The sequence below is a fragment of the Macrotis lagotis genome, chromosome 2, assembly GCF_037893015.1.
Source record: "Macrotis lagotis isolate mMagLag1 chromosome 2, bilby.v1.9.chrom.fasta, whole genome shotgun sequence".
Taxonomy (NCBI): Eukaryota; Metazoa; Chordata; class Mammalia; order Peramelemorphia; family Peramelidae; genus Macrotis; species Macrotis lagotis.
In genome coordinates, this window is record NC_133659.1 from 193,301,211 (window position 1) to 193,319,643 (window position 18,433).

The window sequence follows — 18,433 nt, forward strand, 5'->3', positions numbered from 1 at the left end:
TTTTAGCCACAGAGCAATTCAGGTCCCAACAGCTTGGTAACAGCAGAGGTCCAGGCAGCAAGATAGCAAGCCAGCCAGGAGGATCCCAACCCCAACAAAGTCTGAAACCTGGGAACACCAGGGTAAAAGACAGGATTGGGTCAGGAACAAACCACTGCTAAGTCAGAACCTGAACATAAGGAGGAAACAAACCTCTGCAAAGGCAAGGCCTGGACTGTATAAGCAACATCTTGGCCAATAACAAGCCAGGGATTAGACCCCAGCCCCAACAAAAAAAATTGGATCTATACTTCCTATACCCCAGGAACAGAGCTAAAACAACTAAAATGAGCAGAAAAGCTAAAAGAGCATTCATTATAGAAAACTATTTTATAGATAAAAATGACAGCAATGCCATGTCTGAAGAAGAAATTAGTGAAAAAAATCACCCACAGGGGAAGTATCAAAATAGCCTATAAATTGGACTCAAATATAAAAGTTCATTGAAGAGCTTGAAAAAGAATTTGAAAACCAAAGAAGAGAGGAAGAAGAAAATGGAAAAAAGAAGCAAGAGTCATGCAGGAAAATTATGAAAAATTAACCAAAGAAATCATCTCATTAAACATAAAAATAGCCAACTGGAAAAGGAAACACAAAAGCTAATTGAAGAAAATAAAACCCTAAAAATTAGAATTGAACAAAGAGGAAATCAATGAATCTACAAGTCTACAAGATTCCATCAAACAGAATAAAAAGGCTGAAAAAAAATTGAAGAAAATGTAAAGTAAAAATGTAAGGGGAAAACAAATGACCTGGAAAATAGATCCAGAAGAGACAATCTACAAATTGTCAGACTACCAGAAAGCCTGTACCAACAAAAGAACCTGATAAACATCATGCAGGAAATTATAAGGGAAAACTGTCCAAATCTACCAGAACAAGATTACGATATAACCATTGAAGCAATCCACAGAACCCCTCCAGAAAGAAACTCCAAGATAAAAACTCCAATGACTGTAATAGCCAAATTCCAGAACTCTCAAATAAAAGAGAGAATATCGCAAGCAACAGAAAGAAAACAATTCACATAGAAAGGAAACACAATCAGACTCACATAGAACCTATCTGCCATAATATTGAAGGATCAGAAGACATGGAATAATGTATACTGGAGAGCAAAGGACCTGGGATTTCAACCCAGAATGCAAAATTTAGCATATACTGTTAGGGGAAAGATGGATATTCAGCAAAATAGAGAACTTCTAGAATTTCCTGTCACAAAGATCAGAACTGAACAGAAAATTCAATCACCAAATACACTACTCAAGAGTTGCATAAAAAGGTAAATGAAAAGGAGATGGTAAAAACAAAACAAAACAAAAAAATGTTACTCAAGACCATAGAATTATATACAACCCTAAAAGGGAAGATACAACACTCCCAATTCTTGAGAACTTTACTTCTCTTAAAATAATTAAAGGGCTGAATCTAATTGAAAAGATTGAACTTAAAGGATAAGGATATAAAACTCTAAAAACACAAGCAAAGGATGGCTCTAGCCAAAAATTGAGGAGCAGAACCCACAAAAAGACTGAGTGATACATTTTCCCAGTCCAAGATAACTTAGAAGTTCCGCAGGAAAGGTGTGTTTCACCAGAACCAGGGGTTGGGAAAAAAGCCGAGGCCATGGCCACAGCTCAGTCCAGCCCAGTCTAACCCAGAGATCACCAGCACCAGTTTGAAGGGGCTGTGAGAGAACTCTGTTCCACCAGAATGAGTATGGAATGAGGAGCACAGGCCGCAGAATCTGCAGTGAGAATCTGGAGAAAGTAGCCTGCACCCCCAGAGATGGTAAGGGAAGTCTGCAGAGATTTCTCTGCTCTCCCTGGGGTAGGACTCTGCTGTTTACCTATACTCAGATATTGCAGTTTGGGCTTCCATATTAAATAACCAAGCTGGATCCCTCCTTATAGCCCAAGGGCAGAGGGAAGTATGGAGACCATCTACATATCAAAGCACAGGAAAGACAGCATGAGACCTTGGAAGAATAAAGGTCCCAGTGGGGGTGTCTCCCCCCAAAAAAAAACCCAAAGCCTTGGAAGTGCTGTAAATTAGTCTTGAGCTGAGGAAATTGGCAAACAACAGAAAAAAGAAGGCTCTGACCATACAGAATTACTTTAGTCCCATGGAAGATCAAAACATATACTCAGATGATGACAAAATCAAAGCTTCCATATCCAAAACCTCCAAGAGAAATAGAAAATGGGCTCAGACTATGGATGAGCTCAAAAAAGACTTTGAAAAGCAATTAAGGGAGGTGGAGGAAATATTGGGAGTAGAAATGAGAGTGGTGCAGAAAAATCATGAAAACCAAATCAAAAGCTTGGTGAAAGATATACAAAAAAATTGAAGAAAATAATATGTTAAAAATAGTGTAGGCCTAATGGAAAAAGCAAAACAAAAGGCAAATGAGAATACTTTAAAAAGCAGAACTGGCCAGCTGGAAAAGGAGATAAAAAAAGCTCTTTGAAGAAAATAACTCCTTCAAATGCAAAATGGAACTAAAGGAAGCTGATGACTTTGCAAGAAAGCAGGAAGAAATAAAACTTACAAACTTAGAAAAAAAGCCAAAAAATGTGAAATATCTCATTGGAAAAACAACCAACCTCAAAAACAGATCCAGAGAAATAATCTAAAAATTATTGGGCTATCTGAAAGCCATGACCAAGAGAAGAGCCTAGACTTCATTTTTCAAGAAATAATACAGCAAAATTGCCCTGAAACCCTAGAAGCTGAGGGTAAAATAGAAATTGAGAGAATCTATCTGTCACCTCCTGAAAGAGATTCCAAAAGAAAAATTTCCAGGAATATTATAGTCAAATTCCAAAACTCCCAAATCAAAGAGAAAATTCTAAAAGCTTCCAGAAACAAGCAATTCCACTACTGAGGTTCCACAGTCAAGATTACACAGGATCTAGCAGCATCTACATTAAGGGCTCTTAGGGATTGGCATATGATATTCCAGAAGGCAAAAGATCTTGGTTTACAACTGAGAAAAACTGAACATTCTCTTTCAGGGGAAAAGATGGGCTTTCAATGAAACAGGGGACTTTCAAACTTTCCTATTGAAACAACCAGAGCTGAACAGAAAATGTGATCTCTAAATACAGGACTCTGGTGAACCATAGATGAGAAGGACTAACTATGAGAAACTTAATGATATTGAACTGTTTGTATTCCTGCATAGGAAGAAGATACTGATAACTCATATGAACTGTCTTATAAGAAATGTTAGAAGGAGCATATATATAGACAGGACACAGGAAGGAGCGGAATATAATGGTATAATATAGTAAAAAGATGGAGTCAATGGGTGATAAAGGAAAGTACTGGGAGGAAGGAAAAGGAGATGAAGAAGAAGCTAAGAAATTTCACATAAAAGTCAAGAGAAAACTTTTTCAATGGAGTGGAAAGGGGGAAGGCAAGGGTGAGTGAGCCTTCATTCTCATCAGAAATGGCTCAGAGAGGAAATAACATACACACTTAATAGGGTGAGGAAATCTCTCTTACCCTAGAGAAAAATAAGAAGAAAGGGATAGGATAAGGGGGAATGGGGGGAGGAAAGGGGGGGATAGATGATAGAATAGGGGGAAGACTGAGGGAGCAGGTACTCAGATTCAACACACTTTTGGACAGGACCAAGATGAAAGGAAAGAGGGAATAGAATAAATGAGAGTGGGGAGAAATAGAGTGGAAGTACAGATGGTAATAGCAACTGTGGGAAAAATATTGAAGCAACTTCTCTGGTGGACTTATGATAAAGAAAGCATCTCACCCCAGAGACAGAGTCATTGAAATCTGAACACAGACTGAAGTACAATTTTTTCTCTTTCTCTCTCTATTCGTGAGGTTTCTCATCTTCTTGGGGAGGGGAGGGGTTTATGTTTATTCTTATGTTTACTCTTATAATATATCCAATTTACATCAATGTATGGCATGGAAACAAGGTAGAGACTATCAGACAGCCTTGTGTGTGGGGGAATTGTAGAATTCAAAGCCTTGCAAAAATGATGGGTACATATTACTATTGTATATAATTGGAAAACAAAAAGAATGTTGAATCATCTAAAAAAAAGGATAAGAGTATAGCTGGGTCTTCTTTCTGCAGTGAAGAGGTCCAAGATGACTTCCTTATCTTTGAGACAAAAAGCCCTGATGAAAAGCAGGGGTGTTAACTTTAAGTGTCTCATTATCCTTTGACCCACTTCAATTCTGCTGTGCTGACAAAGCTTAGCACCTTGTCTAATGGGGACATCATAAGCTGAGTGGTCCTGAGTCAGTGTCTCTATAACTTACAATCATTTGTGAAGTTCTCAGGTGAGAGGACCTCCAGAGCCTCCCAATACATGGAGTCTTTTAAGATTCTTGTAGTTAAATAGATCGATGTTTGACCTAATCCAACCTTCACTTAATAAGGAATTAAATACCCTGGTGGGGATGGAGTAAAATGTGAGAGAAAATAGGCCCTGCTTTATTTAACAAGGAGTTAAGTGGAGGGAGGGGGAGAGGTAAAGTGTGAGAGAAAAAAATAGTCCCTGCTTCACTTAACTAGGGATTAAATACCCTGGGTGTGTGTCTGGGGGGGGGGGTAAGGTGTGAAAGTAAGCCATCAATAACTTAACAAGGAGTTAAGTACCCTGGATTGGGGGGGGGGGGAGAAAAAATAGGCCCTGTATCACTTAAAAAGGGGTTAAGTACCCTGGGGGTGGAGGGGTGGGGAAAATGTAAGAGAAAATAGAGGGGGTCAGGGGGAACAAATAATTCAAGAAATGATTTGGCTTTGGATGTTATTTTGGCTTATGGGGACGACTATATGTACTTGGAGAGTTCTTGTAAAGGGGGTAAGACAAAAAATGATTAAAATATAATTGGATATAACTTGAGACAATGCTGCTTATCAAGCAAGCAATCTGTGATGATACTTTGATAACATTATGAGTTATCAAGCAATCAAATAATCAAACTGTGATTGATAATACCTGATTAATAGTACTAGAGCAATAAATAACACCAGGTGAAGAGGCACAAAGATTTATAATTTTAGAGGGAAAGAAGGAAGAGTGTGAACTCTGAATAAATTCGATTCAGTAGATTTGCCCAGAGAGGGAATAAGATACATTCTTACTTGGGTTTAAAAACTTTATCCTAATCTACTGGGGGGGAGGGAGGGGGAAGAAGGGAAAGATAAAGGAAAAAGGAACTGATAAAAGGGAAAGTGAAGGTAAAAGTGAAAATAAACTGAAAGTTAAATTGTAAAAAGGAAAGTCAAAGGGAAAAGGGAATAAAATTTCGGTGAGGAGGAATAAGAGGAAAAGAAAGGAAAAAAATAATTGGAGAAAGATAGCATGTAGGGAAATACAGAATTAGTAATCTTAACTGTAAATGTGAATGGAATGAACTGTCCTGTAAAACAGAAGTGGATAGCAGAATGGATTAAAAACCTGAATCTTACAATATGTTGTTTATAAGAAACACATTTGAAGCATAGAGATACACACAGGGTAAATGTAAAAGGTTGGAGCAAAATATATTATGCCTCAGCTGAAGTAAAAAAAAATCAGGGGTAGTGATCCTGATTTCAGATAAAGTGAAAGCAAAACTCAATCTCATTAAAAGGGATAAGGAAGTAAACTACATCTTCTTAAAAGGCACCATTGGTAATGAAGTTTTATCATTACTAAACATGTATGCACCTACTGGTATAAGCATCCAAATTCCTAGATGAAAAGCTGAGTGAATTACAAGGCAGCAAAACTTTATATTGGGGGGCCTCAATCTCCCTCTCAGAACTAGATAAATCTAACCACAAAATAAACAAGAAGGAAGTTAAGAAGATGAATGAAATCTTATTAAAGTTAGATATGATAGACCTCTGGAGAAAACTTAATGAGGATAGAAAAGAATATATCATTTTCTCAGCATTACATAGCACCTATACCAAAATTGACCATATGCTAGGGCTCAAAAACCTTTTAATTAAATGCAGAAAGGCAGAAATAATACACACATTTCAGACCATGATACAATAAAAATTACATGTAATAAAGGATCATGGAAAGATAAACCAAAAATTAATTGGAAATTAAATAACTTCATCTTAAACAATGGGTGATCAAACAGCAAATAATAGCAATAATTATATCCAAGAAAATGATACTAATGACATCATACCAAAATTTATGGGATGCATCCAAGGCAGTTTTGAAGACAAACTTTATATCTCTAAATGCCTATATGAATGAAATAGAGAAAAAAGGAGATCAATGAATTGGGTATACAATTAAAAAACCTAGAAAAAGAACAAATTAAAGATTCTCAATTAAATATCAGATTAGAAATGCTGAAAATCAAGTGAGAGATTAATAATATTGAAAGCAAGAAAACCATTGATCTCATAAATAAAACTAAGAGTTGGTTTTATGAAAAAGCCAATAAAATAGACAAACCTTTGGTTAATCTGATTTTAAAAAAGAAAGAAGATAACCAAATTACCAGTATCAAAAATGAAAAGGGTGAACTAATCATCAATGAAGAGGAAGTTACAGAGATAATTCAGAGCTACTTTGCTGAACTGTATGCCAATAAATTGGATAACTTGAGTGAAATGAATGAATATTTACAAAAATACAAACTGCACAGAATAACAGGGATGGTTCAATATTAGGAAAACACTATATAATTAAATATATCAATAAAAAACCCAACAAATCATATGATTATTTCAATAGATGCTGAAAAAGCCTTTGACAAATACAACATCCATTCCTAATAAAAATACTAGAAAGTTTAGGAACAAATAGAGTTTTCATTAAAATAATAAATAGTATCTATCTAAAACCATCAACAAATATTATATGTAATGGGAATAAACAGAGTATTTCCAGTAAAACAGGGATGAAACAAGGATGCCCATTATTGCCATTACTATTTAATATAATATAAGAAATGCTAGCTGTAGCAATGAGAAGAAAAAGAAATTGAAGGAATCAGAATTGGCAATGAGAAAGCAAAGCTTTTGCTCTTTGCAGATGATATGATGGTATACTTAGAGAACCTGAGAAAGGTCACCTTAAAAACTGCTTGAAACAATTAACAAATTCAGCAAAGTAGCAGGATATTAAATAAACCCAATAAATCATCAGCATTTCTATATATGAATAAAAAATCCCCATGAGCAAGAGATAGAAAGAGAAATTCCATTTAAAGTAACTACAGACAGCATTAAATACTTGGGAATCTACCTCCCAAAAGAAACCCAGAAACTGTATGAACACAATTATGAAGCACTTCTTACTCAAATAAAGTCAGACCTAAATAAATGGAAAAAATGTCAATTGCTCATGGTTAGGTCAAACTAATATAATAAAAATGATAATTGTACCCAAATTAAATTACTTATTCAGTGCATACCAATCAAACTACCAAATAAGTATTTTACCGAGCTAGAAAATATAGTAACAAAACTCATCTGGAAAAATAAAAGGGCAAGAATAGCAAGGGAACTGATGAAAAAAATGTAAAGGAAGGTGGCCTAGATCTACCAGATCTAAAAACTATACTATAAAGCAGCAGTCATCAAAACTGCCTGGTACTGGTTAAGAAATAGAGTAATGGATGAGAGGATTAGACAGGTTCAAAAGAAACCCCAGTAAATGACTACAGCAATCTACTATTTGACAAACCCAAAGACATCATCTTCTGGGATAAGAACTCACTATTTGACAAAAATTGTTGGGAAAATTGGAAAAAAGTATGGTAAAAACTTGACATAGACCCACATCTCACCCTATACCAAAATAAGGTCAAAATGGGTACAGGATTTAGACATAAAGGACACCTTAGATATATTAATAGACCAAGCAATACTCTAGCTATTGGATCTATAGAAAGGGGGATAAATTTATGATCAAAGAAGAATTAAAGTACATTGATAAACTACAAAATTAATGATTTTGACTATATTAAGTTAAAAGGGTTTACTCTAATAAAATCAATGCTGCTAAAATTAGAAGGAAAACAGAAAGCTGGGAAACAATCTTCACAACCTGGAGTTCTGATAAAGATCTCATTTCTAAAATTTATAGAGAATTGCAGAAAATTTATAAGGTTATGAGTCATCCCCCAATTGATAAATGTTCATAGGATATGAATAGACAATTTTCAAATGAAAAAATTAAAGCTATATATAATTATATGAAAAAATGTTCCAAATCATTATTGATTAGAGAAATGCAAATTAAAAATCAATGACGTATCACTTCACACCTATCAAATTGGCCAAGATGAGAAAAAAGGAAAATGATCAATGTTGAAGAGATTGTGGGAGGATTGCTGGTGGAGTTGTAAATGAATCCAACTAATTTGAAGTGCAATTCCTTTGACCTAGAAATTCCAATACTAGGTCTATATCCAGAAGAAATTATAAAAAATTGAGAAAAGTCCTACAAATATTACAAAATATTCACAGCAGCTCTTTTTGTAGTGGCAAAGAATTGGAAATTGAGGGGATGCCCATCAATTGGGGAATGGCTAAACAAATTATAGTACATGAATACAATAGAACATTATTGTTCTATAAGAAACCATAAATGATCAGACTCTAGAGAGGCATGGAATGACTTATAGGATCTGATGCTGAGTGAAGGCAGCAGGAAACAAGAGAACAATGTACACATAAACAACAACATTGTGAGATGATCACCCTTAATGGAAGCAGATCCTCTCAGCAGTTCAGAGAGCTAGGAACCCCCTATTAGATCCTCTATGGATAATGTTATCCCCATCCAGAGGAAGAAAAACAAAACAAAAAAGAAAAGAAAAAAGTAAAACCAACCATTCAGAATCTGATGAACACTTTATAAAAATTATCTCTTATATAGGAGATCAAGGAATAGTTTACCTGTCAGATCTCTGGAAAGGGAAGCAGTTTATGACCAAGGAAAAGATGGAGAATACCATTAAAAACAAACTAGATAATTCTGATTACATTAAATTTAAAAGCTTTTCCACAGATAAAACCACTGTAACCAAGATCAAAAGAAATTGGGAAACAATTTTTACAATCAGTATTTCTGACAAAGGACTCATTTCTAAAATACACAGAGAACTGAATCAAATTTTTTTTAAAAAAAAACAAGCCATTTCCCAATTGGCAAATGGTCAAAGGATATGCAAAGGCAATTTACAGATGAGGAAATCAAAGTGATCAATAATCATATGAAAAATTGCTCTAAACCTCTACTTATTAGAGAAATGCAAACTAAAGCATCTCTGAGGTACCACCTCACAACTCTCAGACTGGTCAATATGACCAGAAAGGATAATCAATGTTGGAAAGGATGTGGGAAATCTGGGACACTAATGCATTGTTGGTGGAGATGTGAACTCATCCAACCTTTCTGGAGAGCAATTATGCCCAAAGGGCAACAAAAATTGCATACCCTTTGATCCAGCAATACCTCTACTGGGTCTATACCCTGAAGAGATTATGAAAAAGGGTAAAAATATCACTTATACAAAAATATTCATAGCAGCCCAGTTTGTGATGGCAAAGAATTGGAAATTAAGTGAATGTCCTTCAATTGGGGAATGTCTTAACAAACTGTGGTATATGTATGTGATGGAACACTATTGTGCTATTAGAAGTCAGGAGGGATGGGAATTCAGGAAAGTCTGGAAGGATTGGCATGAACTGATGCCGAGTGAGATGAGCAGAACCAGAAGAACATTGTATACCCTAACAGCAGCATGGAGATGATGATCAACCTTAATGGACTTGCTCATTCCATCAGTGCAACAATCAGGCACAATTTGGGGGTATCTGCAATGGAGAATACCATCTGTACCCAGAGACAGAATTTTGGAGTTTGAACAAAGACCAAAGATTATTACCTTTAATTTAAAAAAAACCCCCATTATCTTATGTAATTTTGTTATCTCTTATACCTTATGTTTCTTCCTTAAGGATATGATTTCCCTCTCATCACATTCAACTTAGATCAATGTATAAATTCCATGGCAACAATGCAAAGACTAACAGACTGCCTTCTGTGGGGATGGGGAGAGGGAAGCAAGATTAGGGGGAAAATTGTAAAATTCAGAATAAATAAAATCTTTCTTTAAAAAAAATCTCTAATGTTTCTCTTTCCCTTTAATCCTAATTCCTCATACCAAAAATGACTAATATGTAAACATGTTTATCCAATATACACACACACACACATATAAATATATATATGTAAAATGCTAACCTGGCTGTTCACCAGTAAGGGAAGTGGGAAGGGAAGGTGGAAGGAAATTTTGTAACTTAAAAATATACATGTGCAAATGGATGAAAATAAATAAATAAATTTGAAATAAAAGCAGAAAATGCAAGTAAAAAATCTATAACCACTGTATCAGACACTCCCAGTTTTTAGACCCAAAATTTTTTGAAAAAGGGTATGTCTCATATGTGAGGAAATACAGTATCCTAAATATATCTATTTGGACCTAGTGGTTTGAGAGTTGTCACCCCAGTAGATTGTGAGTTTCTTGAGAACAGGATATGGATAGGGTTTGGTGATGGGGAGGAGGATAGGAAGAAGGATTTCTCTTTTTTTGTAAACCCCAGGGCATAACATAGCCATTAACAACTAGTAGGTGTTTTTTGTTTGTTTTTTTTAAAACTTGTTTATTTTCATCCATATGCACATGCATATTTCCAAGTTACAAATTTCCTTCTACCCTCCCTTCCCACCACCCTCCCCTCAGAAGGGAAGTTAGGTTGGCATTTTCCATACATATTTTGATAAACATGTTTACAAATTAGTAATTTTGGTCACGAGGAATTAGGATTAAGGGAAAGAGTAGATAAAAGGTAATTTTTATCAAGTGTTCATCAGATTTGGAAGGTTTGGGGTTTTTTTCCTATGTGTTTTGTTTTGTTTTTCTTTTTTTTTAAATTTTTATTAAAGATATGATTTGAGTTTTACAGTTTTCCCCCAATCTTGCTTCTCTCCCCCACCCCCACCCCACAGATAGCACTCCGTCAGTCTTTACTTTGTTTCCATGTTGTACCTCGATCCAAATTGGGTGTGATGAGAGAGAAATCATATCCTTAAAGAGAACAGAATTCTCAGAGGTAACCAGATCAAACCATAAGACATCTGGGTTTCTTTTTCCGAATTAAAGGGAATAGTCCTTGTACTTTGTTCAAACTCCACAGCTCCTTATCTGGATACAGATGGTACTCTCCTTTGCAGACAGCCAAAAATTGTTCCCAATTGTTGCGCTGATGGAATGAGCAAGTCCTTCAAGGCTGAACATCAATCCCATGTTGCTGTTAGGGTATACAGTGTTTTTCTGGTTCTGCTCATCTCACTCAGCATCAGTTCATGCAAATCCCTCCAGGTTTCCCTGAAATCCCGTCCCTCCTGGTTTCTAATAGAACAATAGTGTTCCATGACATACATATACCACAGTTTGCTAAACCATTCCCCAATTGAAGGACATTTACTGGATTTCCAATTCTTTGCCACCACAAACAGGGCTGCTATAAATATTTTTGTACAAGTAATGTTTTTACCCTTTTTCCTCATCTCTTCAGGGTATAGACCCAGTAGTGGTATTGCTGGGTCAAAGGGTATGCACATTTTTGTTGCCCTTTGGGCATAGTTCCAAATAGCTCTCCAGAAGGGTTGGATGAGTTCACAGCTCCACCAACAGTGTAATAGTGTCCCAGATTTCCCACATCCCTTCCAACAATGATCATTATCCTTCCTGGTCATACTGGCCAATCTGAGAGGTGTGAGGTGGTACCTCAGAGAAGCTTTAATTTGCATTTCTCTAATAATTAATGATTTAGAGCATTTTTTCATATGGCTATGGATTGCTTTGATCTCCTCATCTGTAAATTGCCTTTGCATATCCTTTGACCATTTGTCAATTGGGGAATGGCTTTTTGTTTTAAAAATATGACTCAGTTCTCTGTATATTTTAGAAATGAGTCCTTTGTCAGAATCATTAGTTGTAAAGATTGTTTCCCAATTTACTACTTTTCTTTTGATCTTGATTACATTGGTTTTATCTGTGCAAAACCTTTTTAATTTAATGTAATCGAAATCATCTAATTGGTTTTTAGTGATGTTCTCCAACTCTTCCTTAGTCATAAACTGTTCCCCTTTCCATAGATCTGACAGGTAGACTAGTCCTTGATCTTCTAATTTGCTTATAGTATTGTTTTTTATGTCTATGTCCTGTAACCATTTGGATCTTATCTTGGTAAAGGGTGTGAGGTGTTGGTCTAATCTAAGTTTCTTCCATACTAACTTCCAATTATCCTGGCAGTTTTTATCAAAGAGGGAGTTTTTATCCCAGTGGCCTGACTCTTTGGGTTTATCAAACAGCAGATTACTATAATCCTCTCCTGCTTTTACACCTAGTCTATTCCACTGGTCCACCACTCTATTTCTTAGCCAATACCAAACAGTTTTGATGACTGATGCTTTATAATATAATTTTAGATCAGGTAGTGCTAAGCCACATTCTTTTGCTCTTTTTTTTCATTAAGCTCCTGGCAATTCTTGACTTTTTATTTCTCCATATGAATTTACTTACAATTTTTTCTAGCTCATTAAAGTAATTTTTTGGAATTTTGATTGGTAGGGCACTAAATAGATAGTTTAGTTTTGGTAGAATTGTCATTTTTATTATATTAGCTCTACCTATCCATGAGCAGTTGATATTTGCCCAGTTATTTAAATCTGATTTAATTTGTGTGAGAAGTGTTTTATAATTGTTTTCAAAAAGATTCTGAGTCTGTCTTGGCAAATAGACTCCCAAGTATTTTACACTGTCTGGGGTTACTTTGAATGGAATTTCTCTTTCTAGCTCTTCCTGCTGTTTCTTGCTAGTCATATATAGGAAAGTTGAGGATTTATGGGGGTTTATTTTATAACCTGCAACTTTGCTAAAATTGCTAATTGTTTCCAGTAGTTTTTTTAGATGATTTCTTGGGATTCTCTAGGTAGACCATCATGTCATCTGCGAATAGTGAGAGTTTTGTCTCTTCCTTCCCAATTCTAATTCCTTTAATTTCTTTTTCTTCTCTAATTGCTGATGCTAACATTTCTAATACAATATTGAATAGTAGTGGTGATAATGGGCACCCTTGCTTAACCCCTGATCTTATTGGGAATGCCTCTAGCCTCTCCCCATTGAGTATAATGCTTGTTGATGGTTTCAGATAGATGCTGCTAATTATTTTAAGGAACAGTCCATTTATTCCTACACTCTCTAGTGTTTTTAATAGGAATGGATGCTGTATTTTGCCAAAAGCTTTTTCAGCATCTATTGATATGATCATATGGTTTCTGATAGGTTTGTTATTGATATAATTGAGTATACTAACAGTTTTCCCAATATTGAACCAACCCTGCATTCCTGGAATAAATCCTACTTGATCATAATGTATTATCCTAGTGATGACTTGTTGTAGTCATTTTGCTAAGGTTTTATTTAGGATTTTTGCATCTATATTCATCAGGGAAATAGGTCTATAATTTTCTTTCTCTGTTTTAACTCTTCCTGGTTTAGGTAACAGTACCATATTGGTTTAATAGAAAGAGTTAGGCAGAGTTCCATCTTTCCCTATTTTCCAAAGAGTTTATATAGGATTGGAACCAATTGTTCCTTAAATGTTTGGTAGAATTCACTTGTGAATCATTCAGGCCCTGGAGATTTTTTTTAGGGAGTTCAATAATGCCTTGTTGAATTTCTTTTTCTGAGATAGGGTTGTTCAGGTATTTAATCTCTTCTTCATTTAACCTGGGCAACTTATATTTTTGTAAATATTCATCCATTCCACTTAGATTATCAAATTTATTGGCATAAAGTTGGGCAAAATAATTTTGAATTATTACTTTAATTTCCTCCTCATTGGTGGTGAGTTCACCTTTTTCATTTATAATACTAGTAATTTGGTTTTCTTCTTTCTTTTTTTAAATCAAATTGACCAGAGGTTTATCAATTTTATTGGTTTTTTCATAATACCAACTTTTGGTTTTATTTATTAATTCAATAGTTTTTTGCATTCAATTTTATTAATTTCTCCTTTAATTTTTAAAATTTCTAATTTGGTATTTGGGGATTTTTGATTCATTCTTTCTCTAATTTTTTTAGTTGCATGTTTAGTTCATTGATTTCCTCTTTCTCCAATTTATTCATGTAAGCATTTAGAGCTATAATATATCCCCTGAGAGTTGCTTTGAATGAATCCCATAGGTTTTGGTATGTTGTTTCATTATTATCATTATCTAGGATAAAATGGTTAATTCTTTCTATAATTTGTTTTTTGGTCCACTCATTTTTTAAGATGAGGTTATTCAGTTTCCAATTTGCTCTGGGTCTATATCTCCTTGGCCCAGTATTGCATATGACTTTTATTGCATTGTGATCTGAGAAAGATGTATTCACTATTTCTGCCTTTCTGCAGTTGATCATTAGGTTTTTATGTCCTAGTACATGGTCAATTTTTGTATAAATTCCATGTACTGCAGAGAAAAAGGTATATCCCTTCCTATCCCCATTCAGTTTCCTCCATAAGTCTACCATATCTAATTTTTCTAACAATCTATTTACCTCCCTAATTTCTTTCTTGTTTGTTTTATGATTTGATTTATCTAGATCTGATAGCGGGAGGTTGAGGTCTCCTACTAGTAGAGTTTTGCTGTCTATGTCTTCCTGTAATTCTTTCAGCTTCTCCTCTAAGAATTTGGGTGCTGTCCCACTGGGTGCATATATATTCAATATTGAAATGACTTTATTGTCTATGGTACCTTTTAGGAGGATAAAGTTTCCTTCCTTATCTCTTTTAACGCTATCTATTTTTGCTGCTGCTTTGTCTGAGATAAGGATGGATACCCCTGCTTTTTTTTTACTTCAGCTGAAGCAAAATATATTTTGCTCGAACCTTTTACCTTTATTCTATATGTATCTCTCTGCTTCAAATGAGTTTCTTGTAAGCAGCATATTGTAGGATTCTGGTTTTTAATCCACTCTGCTATTTGCTTACATTTTAAGGGAGAGTTCATCCCATTCCCATTCAAGGTTATGATTACTAATTCTTTATTGCCCTCTGTGCTATCTTCCCTCTGTTTGTATTTTTCCCCCTTTCCCCCCTTTTATCCATATTCCCCAGTATTTTGTTTTTGAATACCACCCCCTTCAGTGTGTTTGCCCTCCTATATCACTCTTTCCCCTTTCCCTTTTTCCCTTTTCCCTTCCCTTCCTTTTGTTATTTCTCTTTATTTCCCCCATTCCCCTTCCCTTTCTCTGTTCCCCCTCCCCTTTTCCCCTTTTACTTCTTGAAAGGTTAGATGTTTTATAAGTTAACTGAGTATTTGTAGGTTGACTTTAAGCCAAGTCTGATGAGAAGAAGATTCAGGTGTTTCTCCTCTACTCCCTTCTTCCCCTCTATTACCATAGGTTTTTTGTACCGATTAGTGTAATGAGATTTGTCCCATTCAATCCCCTCCCTCCTCCCGTCTCTTTCCTGTCCCCCTTTTTAGGGAGGTAGTGTATTTTTTTTAGATGATTCTATCTAAGTCATAGAAAATTCTGAGTGTCTGTCCCTTCTAGTTCAGTATATTCTGTTGAATAGAATCAAAATTCCTGAGAGTTATTAGAGTCTTTCTCCCCAGTGGAGTTAAAGCCAGTTACATCCCATTAGATATCAGTCTCATGGATAGGTCATGGATGTCCATCATTTCTGGCTAGGTATATTCTCTCTGTTAGAGTTACATTTCTCAGGATTTATGAGAGTCTCTACTCCTGCCCCCATGCTCGGATATAGCCAGTTTCAACTTGCTGGATTGCATTTTTTTCCTTTTACCGCCCCCCCCCCTTTTTTTTTTTACCTTTTCATGTGTCTCTTGAACCTCCTGTTTGATATCCAAATTTTCTGAGAAATTTTTGGAATTCTTCCATTTCGTTAAATGTCCATCTTTTTCCCTGGAAGAGAAGGCCCAGCTTTGCAGGAAAGTAGATTCTTGGCTGCATTCCAAGCTCCCGTGCTCTTCGAAATATCTCGTTCCAGGCCCTTCGATCCCTTAAAGTTGATGCAGCCAGGTCCTGCGTGATCCTTACTGTGGTTCCTTGATAGTTAAATTGTTTCTTTCTGGCTGCTTGCAGGATTTTCTCTTTTATCTGATAGTTCTGGAGTTTGGCCACAACATTCCTTGGTGTTTTCATTTTAGGATCTTTTTCTGGTGGGGATCGATGTACTCTTTCAATAACTACTTTGCCCTCCGATTCGATGATGTCAGGGCAGTTTTCCATCACTAGATCCTGTAATATTAAGTCCAGGCTTTTTTTCTCTTCAATGTTTTCAGGAAGTCCTATAATTTTCAGGTTTCCCCTCCTTGATCTATTCTTGAGGTCAGTGGTTTTGTGGATGAGGTATTTCACATTTGCTTCTATTTTTTCTATTTTTTGATTTTGTTTAACTGACTCTTGCTGTCTCATGGAGTCATTAGTTTCTGTAGACTCCATTATTTTTTTGGGGGGGGGGAGGAGTTTTCTTCATTAACCTTTTCCAATTGGTCAATTCTACTTTTGAAAGAGCTTTCCATTTGACCAATTGAGGTTTTGAGAGAATTCATTTCTTTTTGCATTTGCTCATTTGAGGATCTGAGAGAATTATTCTCATTTTGTAATTGTCCAATTGATGATCTGAGAGATTTATTCTCCTTTTGTGTTTGTTCAATTCTACTTTCTAAGGTTTTGTTTTCTTGTTGCAAGGTATTAATTGTCTCCCCCAAATTTTCCAGTTGATTTTTAAACTCCTTATTTCTTCAAGGAAGTCTTTCTGTGCTGGAGACCAGATTGTATTCTCCTCAGATGTTCCAGGTCTCTCTAGGTTGGGTTCTTTCCCTTCCAGGAATTTTTCTATGGATCCACCTTTCCGCCGACCCTTCTTCATTATGCTAAGACCTTGAGTTGGGTGGGGCTGGTTCACCTGGGCTTGGGATCTCTAAAGGCTTTACTGAGTGCAGTTTCTCTGGCTGGCCAGTAGGAGGTGCTGGTTGCTTTCTCTGGAGTGTCTGTGACCTTGGTTGGGCGGCCTTCTCCCTTTGCTTGAGGGAGGGAATTGGAGCTATTGAATTCTTTTGCCTTCAATCAATGGTGGGCTTTACCCTGGCCTGAGGTGATTCCTCAGCTGGGCTGGTTCTTTTGCTCACACACCTGGGCCTGAGGCAGAAGTAATTTGCATTTGTTTGGGAGGAGGCCTCAGTGCAATGGAGGTGTGGGCTCAGAGTTTCTCAGACCTGAGGAGCCCAGGGATGGTGTCTGCAGCTCTCCTGCACCAGACCTCTCCCCGCAGCCCCTTCCCCAAGCTCCAGGGGGATAGCACCAACACCAGCGCCTCTGCTTCCCTGCGGACCCAAGCCCCCTTTGTCCAGCCCCACCGCTGATCCAGCAGGTCCAGCTCTGGGGCCCTCATACTCCCAGTTCCGATTCAGCTGTTGATCTGGCTGATCTTCCCTGGGAGCTCAGACTCACCTGCCGGTACTCAGCCAAGGCTGCTGCGGGAGACAAATCCTGAGGTAGATTTTCCTCTCCTGGCTTTTCTTTCTGGGTTTCCTGGTTCCGATTTCTTTTAAGAGGTTTGTTTCATGTGATAGATGGGGAAGAGATCAGGAGACTTTAGAACTGTGCCTGTCTCCTCTCTGCCATCTTGGCCGGAAGTTCAACTAGTAGGTGTTTTATAAATTTTCATTGATTTGAAAAGGAAGAGGATACATTTCCTCATTTCTTCTCCCAAGCCAAGACTGGCTGTCATAATTATGCATCATTAACAGAAGCATCGTTTCCAGATCAAGAAAGGTCACAGTAAGCTGGGAATTATATATGGAAGGTACCTTAGATATCATCTAGCTCAAACCCTTCATTTTATAAATCTGCGAACTGAGGTCTTGAGATTTTATGAACCTTGATGAAGGTCACATGTCTAATAATTAACATCTGGGATTAGAACCATTTCTTGACTCCAACTTCAATCAATCAATAGTCATTTCATAAGGACATCATTTGAGGGGAGAAGGGTAAGCGCTTACAAAAAAGGAGCATCTTTATTAAGCTTCTATGACATACCAAGAACAAAGATAAAAATACAGAAAAATGAAGCAATTCTGACTCTAATGGGAAATTTTAAAAAGGCTCATGCATAAAACCACACTTAACCTGAACTTTGAAGGAAGGTCATGATATAATAAGTATAAGTGAGGGAGAAGGACATTCTAGGTATGAGACACAATCAGGGCAAAGGTGTAGAGATGAGAGATGAAATCTGGTATGAGGGAGACCACATCCTATGGTTATTCAACTCTACCACCACAAGAGGATGGAGATTATT

General features: G+C 36.4%; 1 protein-coding gene across 2 annotated transcripts in view; it reads left to right on the forward strand.

The window, feature by feature from the left end:
- The window catches only part of LOC141513908 (beta-1,4 N-acetylgalactosaminyltransferase 2-like), a 78,283-nt gene that overhangs the window by 41,198 nt on the left and 18,652 nt on the right, over window positions 1-18,433 (forward strand). The window lies entirely within an intron of this gene.